Here is a 12,886-nt window from a genome sequence, read left to right on the forward strand (position 1 = left end):
CTTGCATGGAGAGCTCCAGCAATAGTGACTACACTAGCACCATTGCTGAAGCTCTCCATGCAAGCCGCTCACTCGACCATTGAAAGGCGGTATGCAACAGTGGAGTTCAATCCACGACACGCTTAGGACCGCCCCCTCATTTGAATAACATTTTGTCCTGACAGCGTCTGCAGCATGGAATAAATAAATGTGAGAGCAGAGCGTTTTTATTTATTTACTGATATTTTATTCTATTTATATATTTATTTTTGTATTTATTTCGACATTTATTTATATTTTTTGAATCTTGTTTTTTATTTTATTTGTTTTTTTTTTACCTTTATTTTCTATTTATGGATATATATCGTTGATTTGATTACCATTTATGTTTATTTTTTGTATTTAATTTTTTAATTATATTTTTTTACATACGTTTTTATTTTCACTCTTAGACATTGCCTCCTGACATCCTCATTAATTCAGTCAATCTATTTTTTTATTTTGTCAGTTTTGGTCCGCCATAGAATTCATCATCTATATTTCGACACAAATTTACATTACAATTTATATTACACATGTGCAAATACGATACCTGGCGTTCCATCGTTTGATCACAAGAGTAAATGTAGAATGTGGACAAGACTAATTTGCAATGACTGACGATCAGGACAGAGTGAACAGTACTGGGGTTGGCTCCAGTGGACAAATGCTACCCAAAATGAATGTCCGAATGATCTCTCGTTTTAAAATACGGGACTATAGAGAATACTGTATAATACAAGTACCAGTACGCAGTGGTTTACGTTATGTGTGATCTTTCCGGGTCATTCTAACTGAGCGAGGCATAAACCCAGCAGAGGGCAGCAAAGATGTTTAAGTGACATCTGATGAACGATCTTCCAAAGCACTTAAGAGGGAGGGAGAAAAGCTAAATTTCATCAGGGGTGGGTATACCATGTCATGGGGGCCACATAATGTTATTGAATGAGGACAAAAGTTTGCGTATGCTTTCCTTCAATCTATACGTTGCCAAGTGTGAAGCATGCTTCTCTCACAGTCTTCCTATTGGTTGCTGCCCCGGATCATTCTTACTCCAGGAACAATAGAAAGCGAGAGAGGAAACGTACTGTCCTTGGATTCTAAAAACGTCAGCGTGGACACGCATGCGCACACTTCCGGTTGACTTAAAACAGGATGTATTTTGTCCTCACAGCGTAGATTAGAAGTTTTAGTGGTGGGTCGGCTTTGTTCATTGATACAAGGGACTCCCAAATTGTGGGAAAGACCTTGAGGGATAGTGTGAGTGTCATGCTGGTCAGTATCCATTCATTTTCTATACAGTTTATCCTCATTTGTGTCGCAGGTGAAGTGGAGCCCATCCCAGCTGACTTTGGACAAGAATCTGGGCAGAGCCTAACTGGTGGTCATGGATGTGCAAACTCCACGCAGGAAGGCCGGATGTGCTAACCACTAGCACAGCATGCTGCCATCATACACGCAGTCCAAAGTAAATTTAAACTCTGAAGCGGTCCAAAAGTGTCTTGAAAACCACAAAAATGTTGAAGATGTACTAGGATGTGAAATATTGAGTATGCTATGAAGCAGTCAGTCTGATTTTTTTGTGCAAAAGACTGTAAAAATGGTTATACGAATAGCTAATTTAATTGGAACTCACTGGTCACCTTGACTGATGGCTATTAACTCATTCACTGCCATTGACGGCTATAGACGTCAAAAATTAATTTGAACTATTTCTATTAGTTTGACACTTTTTCCACTTTTGTTAATAAGAGTATGAACCCCCAACCCCCCAAAATAAAATAAACATTTAGAACAGATATACATTTTTTGATTACATGTGAGTTAATTATTGAAGTCATGTGATTAATTACAATAAAAAATTTCAATACTTTTTAAAAATTTTAATTAATCGCATTAATTCACTAGTTAACTCATGATTGATCACACATTTTATATCTGTTCTAAGTGTACACAAAAAATCTAGGTTTTTACACTCTTGTTAACAAAAGTGGGAAAAAATATGTTAAGCTAATAGAAATGGTTAAAATGAATTTTTGACGTCTATAGCCGTCAATGGCAGTGAATGAGTTAAAAGTCCAACCGGACCTACAATTGTACATATCTGTGTGTGTGTGTGTGGTACAGTCCAATATAACGTGCTAGAGAGACCACAATAGCAGGTTGTAGTTAGACAGTGGGAACATTCATCAACATTCCCAAAATATTTTTTGGTCACCGGCTCTCATTCGTCAAACTCTGCCGGCCCCGTTGCACAATTCAAAACCAAGTCTTAACCCTCAAAAAAAGGTCTTGAGTTGTGATGACCAGCCAAAATGTCCTTACTTCACAAAAATTTCCTCAATCTGTTGGTTAAAGACGTATTTTGGTCCTCACAATGTAGTATGTACAAGTACACGCACACACGCACACACATTCCAGCAGTCGAAGACCTGCAGTCAAAATACCAACTGCGAATGAAAATAGATGACTTACCATACATACTGTGTGTTTTTCAAAACCACACCGATCTGCACTCCTGCTATGTTATAATACAGTATAGGCACATGAGACACACATGTTTAAAGTGGATTGTTAAAGTGATGTTGATAAAGTGATTAAATAATTAATAATAAATCATCTATACAATTATATATATATACACACACACAAAATATAATATAAATAATTAATTAAATGATTAAAATATACATACACGAGATAAAAAGCCAATGGACACTCTCATTCAAACTTGATTTTTATGAGCTGTTTTGTATTCGTTTTCACTGTTGCCTGTTAGCAGTTCTGCAAAGCACTTTGTGACGCTCTTTTACTATGAAAGGTGCTATAAAAACACAGCATTGCACTTATGCGCACACACGCACACACAAACATGCCAATGTCAGCTGTTGCGGGCAGGATGTCGCAACGTCAGCCCCAGACACATCCCCCTCTGTATGTATGCTTGTGTGCGTGTGTGTGCGTGTGTGTGTGTCTAATCCGCGGATGTAAAACAGGAAAACTACCTTTTTCCTTTTTTCCTCTCTGCTTCCTCTCTTCTTCCTCCGGTTTTCAACACGTACTTGTGTCCTCTGGTGTTGTCCATCCTGAGTGACGCCTTTGTCCGTTGTCATCGTGTCACTTCCTCTCATTCTTATGTATGGCCAAGCAACATATTAAGCCAGCTCAAGAAGTTTGTCCTTTTGCTAAGTGTAAATAAACCCAACGCCAGGAACAGGCACAATTGTTTGCTATATGTCTGGGCAACAACACTGGTTTATGAAATACATTCTTACAGTGCCAATTCCAAAATATAAGAGAATGAGGGCTCATGTGTGAAAGAAAAAAATTGTGGTAAAAAGCCCTAACATTTGGAGAAAAAAATTGTAGTATGATAAGAAAAGATAAGACATGGTTTGGATTTTATAATAATAGTATGAAAAACCTCTCTATGAATTCATAATGAAAATGTAAAAAAAATTTAGTTGAGAAATTTAAAGCATTATTTTGTTTACTGAATAAAGTTTTTATATCATGAGCATGAAATTTAATTTTTACAAGAATGAACCGTAATACAAGAAAAATGTGTAATTTTCGAAAAGTCACCCGACCCTATTTTTGTAGCGCCTGGCATAAAAACCGGTGCAGTTTTAACATGTTTTGATTTTTTTTCTGCACGTTCCGGCCGATAATGCGTCTCACATTTTAGTGACAAAAAGTTGAGTCCATTCTAAGACTCACAAAAAGTAGGTCTAAATGGTGGCGTAGGGGGTTTAACGTGATTTTGGTGGATTTGATTGAGGCCTGGGCAGACAGATTTGGCGCTCTGTGGATGTGTGGTGTTAGTCATCGTACTTCATTCATAAATATGACAACAGTGTGGTGCAATGCCTCCAAATCATTGTAGAAATTAATTCATTAAATTTTCCCGCGCACCAATCTCATTGCATGCACGGACCCCAGCCAGTCAATTATGCATCAACCGCCTCGATTGTAATAGGAATGAGAGGCCATATTGGCTAGAGTCCATCCCACAACGGTGTGAAATGCCCTATACTATTTGCATTTTAGTCAAGCAAAATATCAGAAGAAATAAAAAATTTCACCCATGCACACAGTTAACTTGCCCTGGGCGCGGAAATAAGGCCCTAAATGTTAAATGCAACATAATCAGATGACTTTACATTTGTAAAAGTGACACAAAAATAATACGCAATATTTTTCCGTTTTGCATGGAAGGTGTAGACTTGGGGGGAGGAGGGCGGTAGGACAAAGTTGTGTGTGCGTTTTAAACACACACTTGCCTTTCACTCACTCAGACAAAACAAGCAGTTGTTTGATGTGCTGCTTTAAGATTACATCACTTCACTTTTTTGGTTGTCTACTCTCTCTTACTTTCTTTGTCACAGTAAATCACAGTAGAACATTTCTGTTTAATCTTGCACAGTATGCGTCATTAGTTTATTCATTGCCATTGACGGCAATAGACGTCAAAAATTCATTTGAACTATTTCTATTGGTTTCACATATTTTTTCCACTTTTGTTAACAAGAGTGAAAAGGTAGATTTTTTTATTGTACATTTAGAACAGATATAAAATGTGTGATTAATCGTGAGTTAACTAGTGAAGTCATGCGATTAATTACAATTAAAAATTGTAATCGCCTGGCGCCCCTAATTTTGAATAATCTTTTTTTTTTTATAATCGCGTAAGGCGATTACATTTTGAATTGTAATTATTCACATGATTTTAATAATTACCTCACAATTAATCACAAATTTTATATCTGTTCTAAATGGTCAATATATATATTTTTTTTTAGGTTTTCATACTCTTATTAACAAAAGTGGAAAAGTGGAAAACTAATAATAATAGTTAAAATGAATCGAGAGTTAACTAGTGAAGTCAGTACTTACAATTAAAAAAAATTATCGCCTGGAGCCCCTAATATTTAATAATATTTTCTTTTCTTTTTTTAATTATTATTAATTTTTTTGTAATTAATCACGACTTCAATAATTAACTCACGATTAATCACACATTTTATATCTGTTCTAAATGTTCAATAATTTTTTTTAGGTTTTCATGCTCTTATTAACAAAAGTGGAAAAGTAGAACACGAAAAGAAAGAGTTCAAATGAATTTTTGACGTCTATAGCCGTCAACGGCAGTGAAAGAGTTAGCAAAATGTGTGGGAGACAATTAGAAGCCCATGCACAAAAAGTATGAAATATTCCACACACACAAAAAAGCACTGCTGTGAAAGTGTGCAAAAAAAAAAAAGAAGAGTAGATTATGTCACATGAGGGGATGTGTTTCATTGCAAGACAAGAACATTTGATTAAAAACATTTTCTCTCCCTTTACACTTGTAATCATTTGCACATGATGCTGTCATGGCCTTTCCCCCTTCTTTATCTCATTTATTTAGTTAGTCACGGAATAGATTTGGAGCCTTTTGAGAAAAAAAAAAGTATTCTTTTGCTGACAATATGGCTTCACTCAGACTTCTCTTACTCACTCCAGCACGGGCTGATAAGATAAGAGAACGTGCTTTTCAAGTAAAATATATTGCTGCGCCAGTGGCTACTCTGTTTTTGTGGCAAGTGACACCAAAGGCAGCAGATTTTACTGTGATGAAAAAAAAAGGCGTTTATTTTTTATTTTTATGTATTCATCCATTTTCTTGATCGCTTTTGCTCATGACGGTGGCAGATAAACGAGAGCCCATCCGCCAAATTTACAGCCTGGGCTGGTTGGAAGCCAAATTGGGAAGATTTAGCTTAGAAGTTCAACTAAGAAGCAAGGGTAAAGTGAACAGGCAAACTCCACACAGGAAGTTCAAACGAAGAAGTTCACTGGCTGAAAGTTTTGAAATGATTTTTCATGATCTCATTTTTTTTTTTCACAAAAACCTGGCATTTGAACAGGGGTGTGTAGATTTATTTTATTTTTTAAAAGCTTTTGTAAGTTTTGGGGGGCTTTATGCCACATGCACAGTCACTCAGTGCAAACAGGTTCAAAAACTGACAAAATAGCTCAAACTAAAATTGAATAAAACATTGTCTTTAATGAAATAAAATAAAAGCAAAAAAATAACTACATTATAGCAAAAATGTCATTTGTTTTCATATTTGTCAATTAAAATCATGCATGAGCTTTCAGGGTTCATTTTAAATGTATGTATTGAGGATTGTAGTTTTACTTGATTTTTATGACACTATAATTAGTGACTCTTTTTTTAAAATCCATATTCTGCAACTCACGTGACAAATACTAAAACTCATTAAAAAAACTAAAACCTGATAAATAAAAAAAACTAACAAAATTGCTCTAAAAGCTAATCAAAGTGACTAGGAATGTTAGAAAAAATCGATTCGGCGATATATCGCGATATTACAGCGCGCAATTCTCAAATCGATTTGATATGCGGCCGAATCGATTTTTAAACATAATTTTTTTTATGGGAATATTCAACAAAATGTCTTACTTAGGGTTATGATTCACACATTAAGCATGGAAGAATGTTATATTAATGGAACATTAAGCCTTAATATTTTATTTCAGTGCTGTTCAAACATGAAACAAAACTGCAACCTGTTTGTTAAATGCAGTGGCTCAGTTATAAGCCTGAATTTTCAGATAAATAAATAAATTTTCATACTAATCATACAGTGTACATGTACAAGTTTACTGATTATTTTTTTCTAAATTTGAGTAAAGAAAAAAAATCGCAATAATTAATTTATAGATTTGCATTGGGATTAATCGGTATCGAATCGTGATACGAATCGAATCGTGATACGAATCGAATCCTTAAAAGTGAGCCATAAAAAAGAAAAAAAAGAAAAAGCCCAAACTATTATAACCCCGCTAAAACGGTCACGTGCAATATGAGCTGAGTCGTGTCAAAAGGTGAAAACATTGGCAAAGTCGACTCTCAGGACGTGGAATGTGCAAAGTCGACAGGTTCAGGCCAAATATCGTAAGGCTTACTTCAAGGCATTGCTTAGACTCTGGAACCAATCTTTCAGTACTGGTGTACTGATTCATGTTTTCAATGTGAATTGAATGATCATCTTCAAATGACAACGTCGGCCATTAATTGTGTTGCTAATCGCTTTCTAATAGCGACACATTGCTACTGTTGGTATCTCCAAACAAAACATCCACTGTCACAATGAGGAACATTAATAAGTGTTCTTAATCAAAATGTGACCAACGCATTTACATTGTGCTAGTGAAAGAGAAGCTGTTTCACAGTCACATGTAACCGTGGCACAAAAAAAACCAGAAAAACTTTACAGTCTCACAGTCGTAAGGTTGGAGGTTTGAATCTCTACTCGGGCCTGCCTGAAATTGCATGTTCTTCATGTGCTTGCATGGGTTTTCTCCAGATCCTGCGGCTTTCTCCCACATTCCCAAAACAGGCCATAACACATTTTCCCACATGTGTTTGCAAGATTTTGTTATGACATGAATGAAGCCAACGATGAACTATTTGGCAAAAAATTCTAAAGATATGTTTGGTTTTGTTAATTCTGTTCATTCTTTTGTTTATTCTTAATTCCCATTTTGAAAGAAAAAAAAATATATGTATATATTAGGGGTGAAAAAAATTGATTCGGCAATATATCGCAATGTGACCGCGCGCAATTCTCAAATCGATTCAATATGCGGCCGAATTGATTTTCAAACATCAATTTTTTTATGGGAATATTCAACAAAACCTCTTACTTAGGGTTAGGATTCACGCATTAAGCATGGAAGAATGTTATATTAATGGAACATTAAGCCTTAATATTTGATTTCAGTGCTGTTCAAACATGAAACAGACAGATGAATCAGATAAATAAATATATTTTCATACAAATCTTATGTACAAGTCTTCAATCTACATGTACAAGTTCAGTATTTTCTAAATTTGAGTTGTTAAAAATCGCAATAATCAATTTATAGATTCGTATCGGGATTAATCGGTATCGAATCAAATCGTGACCTATGAATCGTGATACGAATCGAATCACCAGGTACGAGGCAATTCACACCCCTAATATATATATATATATATATAAATCTACTGAGTTGTACAGATTATAGGTCACGTAAATGGTGATTTTTTTATGATTTATCTTGCTCTCTCTCTCTCTCTCTCTTTTATCGCAAAAACCCATCAGGGATGTATAGACTTTTTTAAATCTACTGTACTAATTAAGTGATATCATTAAACATTCGTAAATACATCTTGTTGATTCATGCTGAGGCACTGAGGAAAAAGATTCCTGTAAAATTAAAAAAATTAAAATTCCTCAGGAGAATTGCTTCACCAAAACAAGCACGCAACGTGTTTATTCAAGGAAAGGGTCAGCTGAATGATGTCATTTATGATCTTCCAATCACAGCTGAGTCCACTCGCGGAGGACGTCTTTACTGAGACTTTTCATCTTCTCTGCTATTCATGCATGGAGAGGCTTGGTTCAATCAGATACACTTAAGACCCGAGACAAACACCCCACCACTGTTCTCCCCTCCCTGCTGGGAATGCTCAGTTGTTTTCCGAATGCGTTTTCCAAGGCGCCTTGTTGGTCTAAGCGTCACATATCCTGTTAATAGTAGCTTTCATCTTTTCTTGGCTGCTCACATGTGGGTCATGTGGAGCAACATTTTACTAAGTTGCAATTGTCCGGGCCCAAGTCAAGTCTATACAGACTGAGATGGCGTTGTGAAGATTACAAATGCTGTATTTGTGGAGCGCAGGAAGCAAGCATGAAACATAACAACAAACTACACGAGCTAAAAATACAAAGACGAAACAAGATGAGACACAGCTGAACAGGACAAGGGAGGAGAGAGGAAGCTGATTGGCGATAAATCAAGGCTATCTAATCGAAGTTTAAATTACAGTGTTCTCCCGCTATAATGCATCTTAACGTTCGCGACACAGCTAAATAGTCATTTTTGGGCGATCCATTTTTATGGGTTTTTACCGCAAAGCCTACAAGCAAATCCCAATTTAGAGTTGTGTGCCTTCAGTGTAAAACCATTTTATGCCACATGTCAAGCAGTTACTAGGGGTGTGCCCAAAAAATCGATTCGCATAAGAATCGCGATTCTCGTTTGGTACGATTCAGAATCGATTTAAAAAGTCCCAAAATTGGTTTTATTTAAATTATTTTATACTGTATTGCCTTTGTCTGTGTGTGCCTTTATTTGGAGCGCTGTTCATGTTGAACCCAATTTGGCCACTTAGGGGCAGTGTGGTTCCACGCGGTCTAATACACTGTTAAGTTGTAGCCACATTAGAGAGTAAAAGGAAAAAGTCACGATCAAGTTATTCAAATAAAAGTTGTTTTTTTGCAGTTTGGAGCCATTCTTTTGAATGATAAAAGTGCCGCGAGTAGCACGCTAATTAGCATTAGCGAGTCAGACTGGAGTAGATCATTACGATTAGTTGAACATTTTTAAAATTGAAGCAAAAATCATTGTCAATCAAATCATTTTGAATCAAAAAGAGTTCTTAATCGAAAATTGATTCTGAATCGAATCACAGACCCAAAAATCGGAATTGAATCGAATCGTGAGACATTCAAAGATTCCCACCCCCAGCAATTACACATTAAACAATTACGCGAAAGCAAGAGAACCCATTCGCTGTAAATACATTAGTACCACATTTGACATTTGAATATTTGTGGTTCCCACAGAACAGAGAAAATATGCCTCTCAGTATTGTTCTATGCTATTGTAAGATTTTTGTTGTTGTGGCCTTTTACGAGCCGAGGATGGCCGTGGCCTTTGAGTTGGTGGTAAAAAAAAAAAAAAAACAGATGAAAAAAGATTTGCGAGCTCTTCATTGTTGCTTTATTTACCACAGCAGTGTACAGCAGTGAACCCCCCCCCCCCCCCTCACATACAACAGGCTTCTCTTTTCCCAACAGATTTCTGAAACCCTCTTAAAGTGGTGGCCTCAACCGCCAACCTTAATTGAAGGGTGACCCCGCCCACATACAAAACACTTAACACATATCTACATCACTGAAAAAATATATACATATATACACATAATAGCAATGCAGTCGAAGTTATGTTCTTACAAATAAAAGTTTTCAAATAAGCATTGTCTCACAAAAGGAAGAGTCTCCCCTCCACTGGCTGCCACTTGGGACAATCCAATGAGTCCAATGGGAATGAGGTGCACCTGGCCTGCACCCCTTTTCATTGAGGGAGGGTGGACAGTAGGGGTGTGCCAAAAAATCGATTCTCATAAGAATCGCGTTTCTCATTTAGTGTGATTCAGAATCGATTTTAAATGTCCCAAAATCGATTTTATCTCAATGATTTTATACTGTACTCTGTACTCGCCTTTATTGGGAGCACAGTTCATGTTGTACACGATTTGGCCACTTAGGGGCAGTGTGGTTCCGCTCGTTCTGATAAATTGTATTGTTAAATTGTAGTCACATAGAAGCAAAAAGTCTTGATCAAGTTAATCCAATCAAAGTTTTTTTTTTTTTGAAGCATAGGATGTTAAGATGCTTCTCTGTATACATTCCTGAAGCGTTTTGTATGACTAGTCGTTCTTTTGAGTGAGCCACAAGTAGCACGCTAATTAGCATTAGCGAGTCAGAGTAGATCATGACAATTATTTGCATATCTATAAATTGAAGCAGAAATAATTGTCAATCAATCCCCCCCAATCTAAAATCGTTCTGAACCGACAATCGATTCTGAATCGAATCGCAGGCCCAAAAATCGGAATTGAATCGAATCGTGAGACGGTCAAAGATTCCCAGTCCTAGTGAACAGCTCCCCCCTCACAGTTATGTTTGTATGTGTTACTGCTCTGTTTGATGATGTATAATTAGCCTGTCTGTTGCATTAGCATTAAGCTAGCGGTTACCGACTATGTAAAATTATGTGGTTTAGAGGTGAAATTATACAATTTAGTTGAACATTTTGTGGTTTAAAAATACAGAATGTTCAATTGCCCGTGATTTTATTGTGCAGTTTTACAGAAAAAAAGTCAATTGGGCCTGACACAGTAACACTTTAAAAAGCTTATTTTAAGATCATATCGTCTCTCTATATTTTAGCTTTTCACTTACTGGGCCTGGAACGTAACCACCATGATAAAAGGGGCTTCAACGCATAAACGTTTTGGTTAAAAAAATAACACTCGGGACAAATGTTTGCTAAATTCTGTTTACGCACGTGTACAGCCAGGGTTGTGGTCAGCAGAATGAAGTGGATTTTGACCCTGGCAGTCATGTCTACAGTGCGATGTGCCTCACTAATGTGCTTATGTAAACACAGTGGTCAGCTGTCGTGAGGCGTCCGCAGGGACGAGATGTGTCGGGAGACGAGACAGAGGAGGTAGGGGGGGGGGGGGGGGGGGGGGAGGGATGGTTCAAGTGTAACGCCTTACGCTGTTTCCCGACTGTGTAAATGTCATGCTGTGCGAACTTTGAACACACATGCAAACATGGATGAGATCACGCGTAAAAAGTCAGACGCGCGCACGCGCAGAGCAGTCATTGGATGAGGGGTGAGGTGATGGTCTGCGGGGACGGGAGAGTTTCATGGGAACACACTGGAATTGCAACAGTGATAAGAAAAAGAAGGTTAGGAGGGATGACGTTTGTGGGATTGCGGTATTGAGGGAGAGCCTGTGGCAAATACAGTATTTGTGCTCAATCTGTATCAGGAGTGGGCAGACCTGTGCTCAAGGAGCATATTCGGTTCTTCATATTGTTTATTTTAATAATACAATAGTACAAATATTTTTTTCAAAATAAACTGACATGTCTGTGTTTTTAAAAGCTAAATCTGATAATACACATATTGAACTATGCAAAATGTGTATTGGCCCAGTTCAGGCAGCAAAAATAATAATAATGTGTGCCATTGTTTTATTTTAAAGAAAGTCTCATTTGAATAACGGGACTGAATGTAACGGGATTATTATTATTATTTTTTTTTACATCAAATTAGCAAATGAAATATTGCCCCCACAGTCATAATTATCATCAAATACTGTATACAGAAAAATAAATGAGTGCATTTTGGCCTCCCGTGGCCCGCAGAGGATTTCAATGATGCCATTCAGATATATGCTCTCAAATGGTGCATGCGTGTTTGTTACATAACATTTTTCCTTTTTATTCTTTGTACTTATATTCTTACTTCTTCACACTGTCAGAGAGGCAGGTTGTGTGTAGTTACTCCGCCATCATTATACAGTGCCTTGCGAAAGTATTAGAACTTTTTGACTTTGCCGCATTCCAGGCTTCAAACTTAACGATACAAAATTTGCTTTTTTTTGTGTGAAGATTCAACACCAAGTGGGACACAATTGTGAAGGGAATAAAATGTATGCATAATTTTAAACTTTTTTTTTAACAAATAAAAAACTGACCCCCCTTTCACCCCCTTTTCTCTCAGTGCAGCCAACTGACTCCAGAAGTTCCCTGATGATTTCTGAATGATCCAATGCTAACCCACATAACTACTGATGATGATAAGATTGAAATTATTTTATTTCATGCTATCTATTTTTAGAGAGTGGGCGCAGGCAATAGCTATTTCTCAGTGTTGAATCTATGTAATTAAAATAAATATTTGCGAAACACTTTGCTTAATGAGGAAAGTATTGTGCAGATAATATTATTGTGAATTTATATTTTTTTTGGGAGGGTGCAAATCACTCATATAAATCAACATTGTGACCACAAAATGAGCAGTTAAAATCATGCACACATAGATATGCAAACTAGTTCAGTCTATAGTTGACCTAAAAAGTTGCCATTGAATTACTTCTTCTGAACTGTCGTCACTGTTTGCAATAAACACAGGCTACAAACACGCACGTTTCCTTTTTGTGTGTATGTGC

This window comes from Leptonotus elevatus, chromosome 3 (genome assembly GCF_054856555.1).
Source record: "Leptonotus elevatus isolate MCC_2025b chromosome 3, RoL_Lele_1.0, whole genome shotgun sequence".
NCBI classification, from domain to species: Eukaryota; Metazoa; Chordata; class Actinopteri; order Syngnathiformes; family Syngnathidae; genus Leptonotus; species Leptonotus elevatus.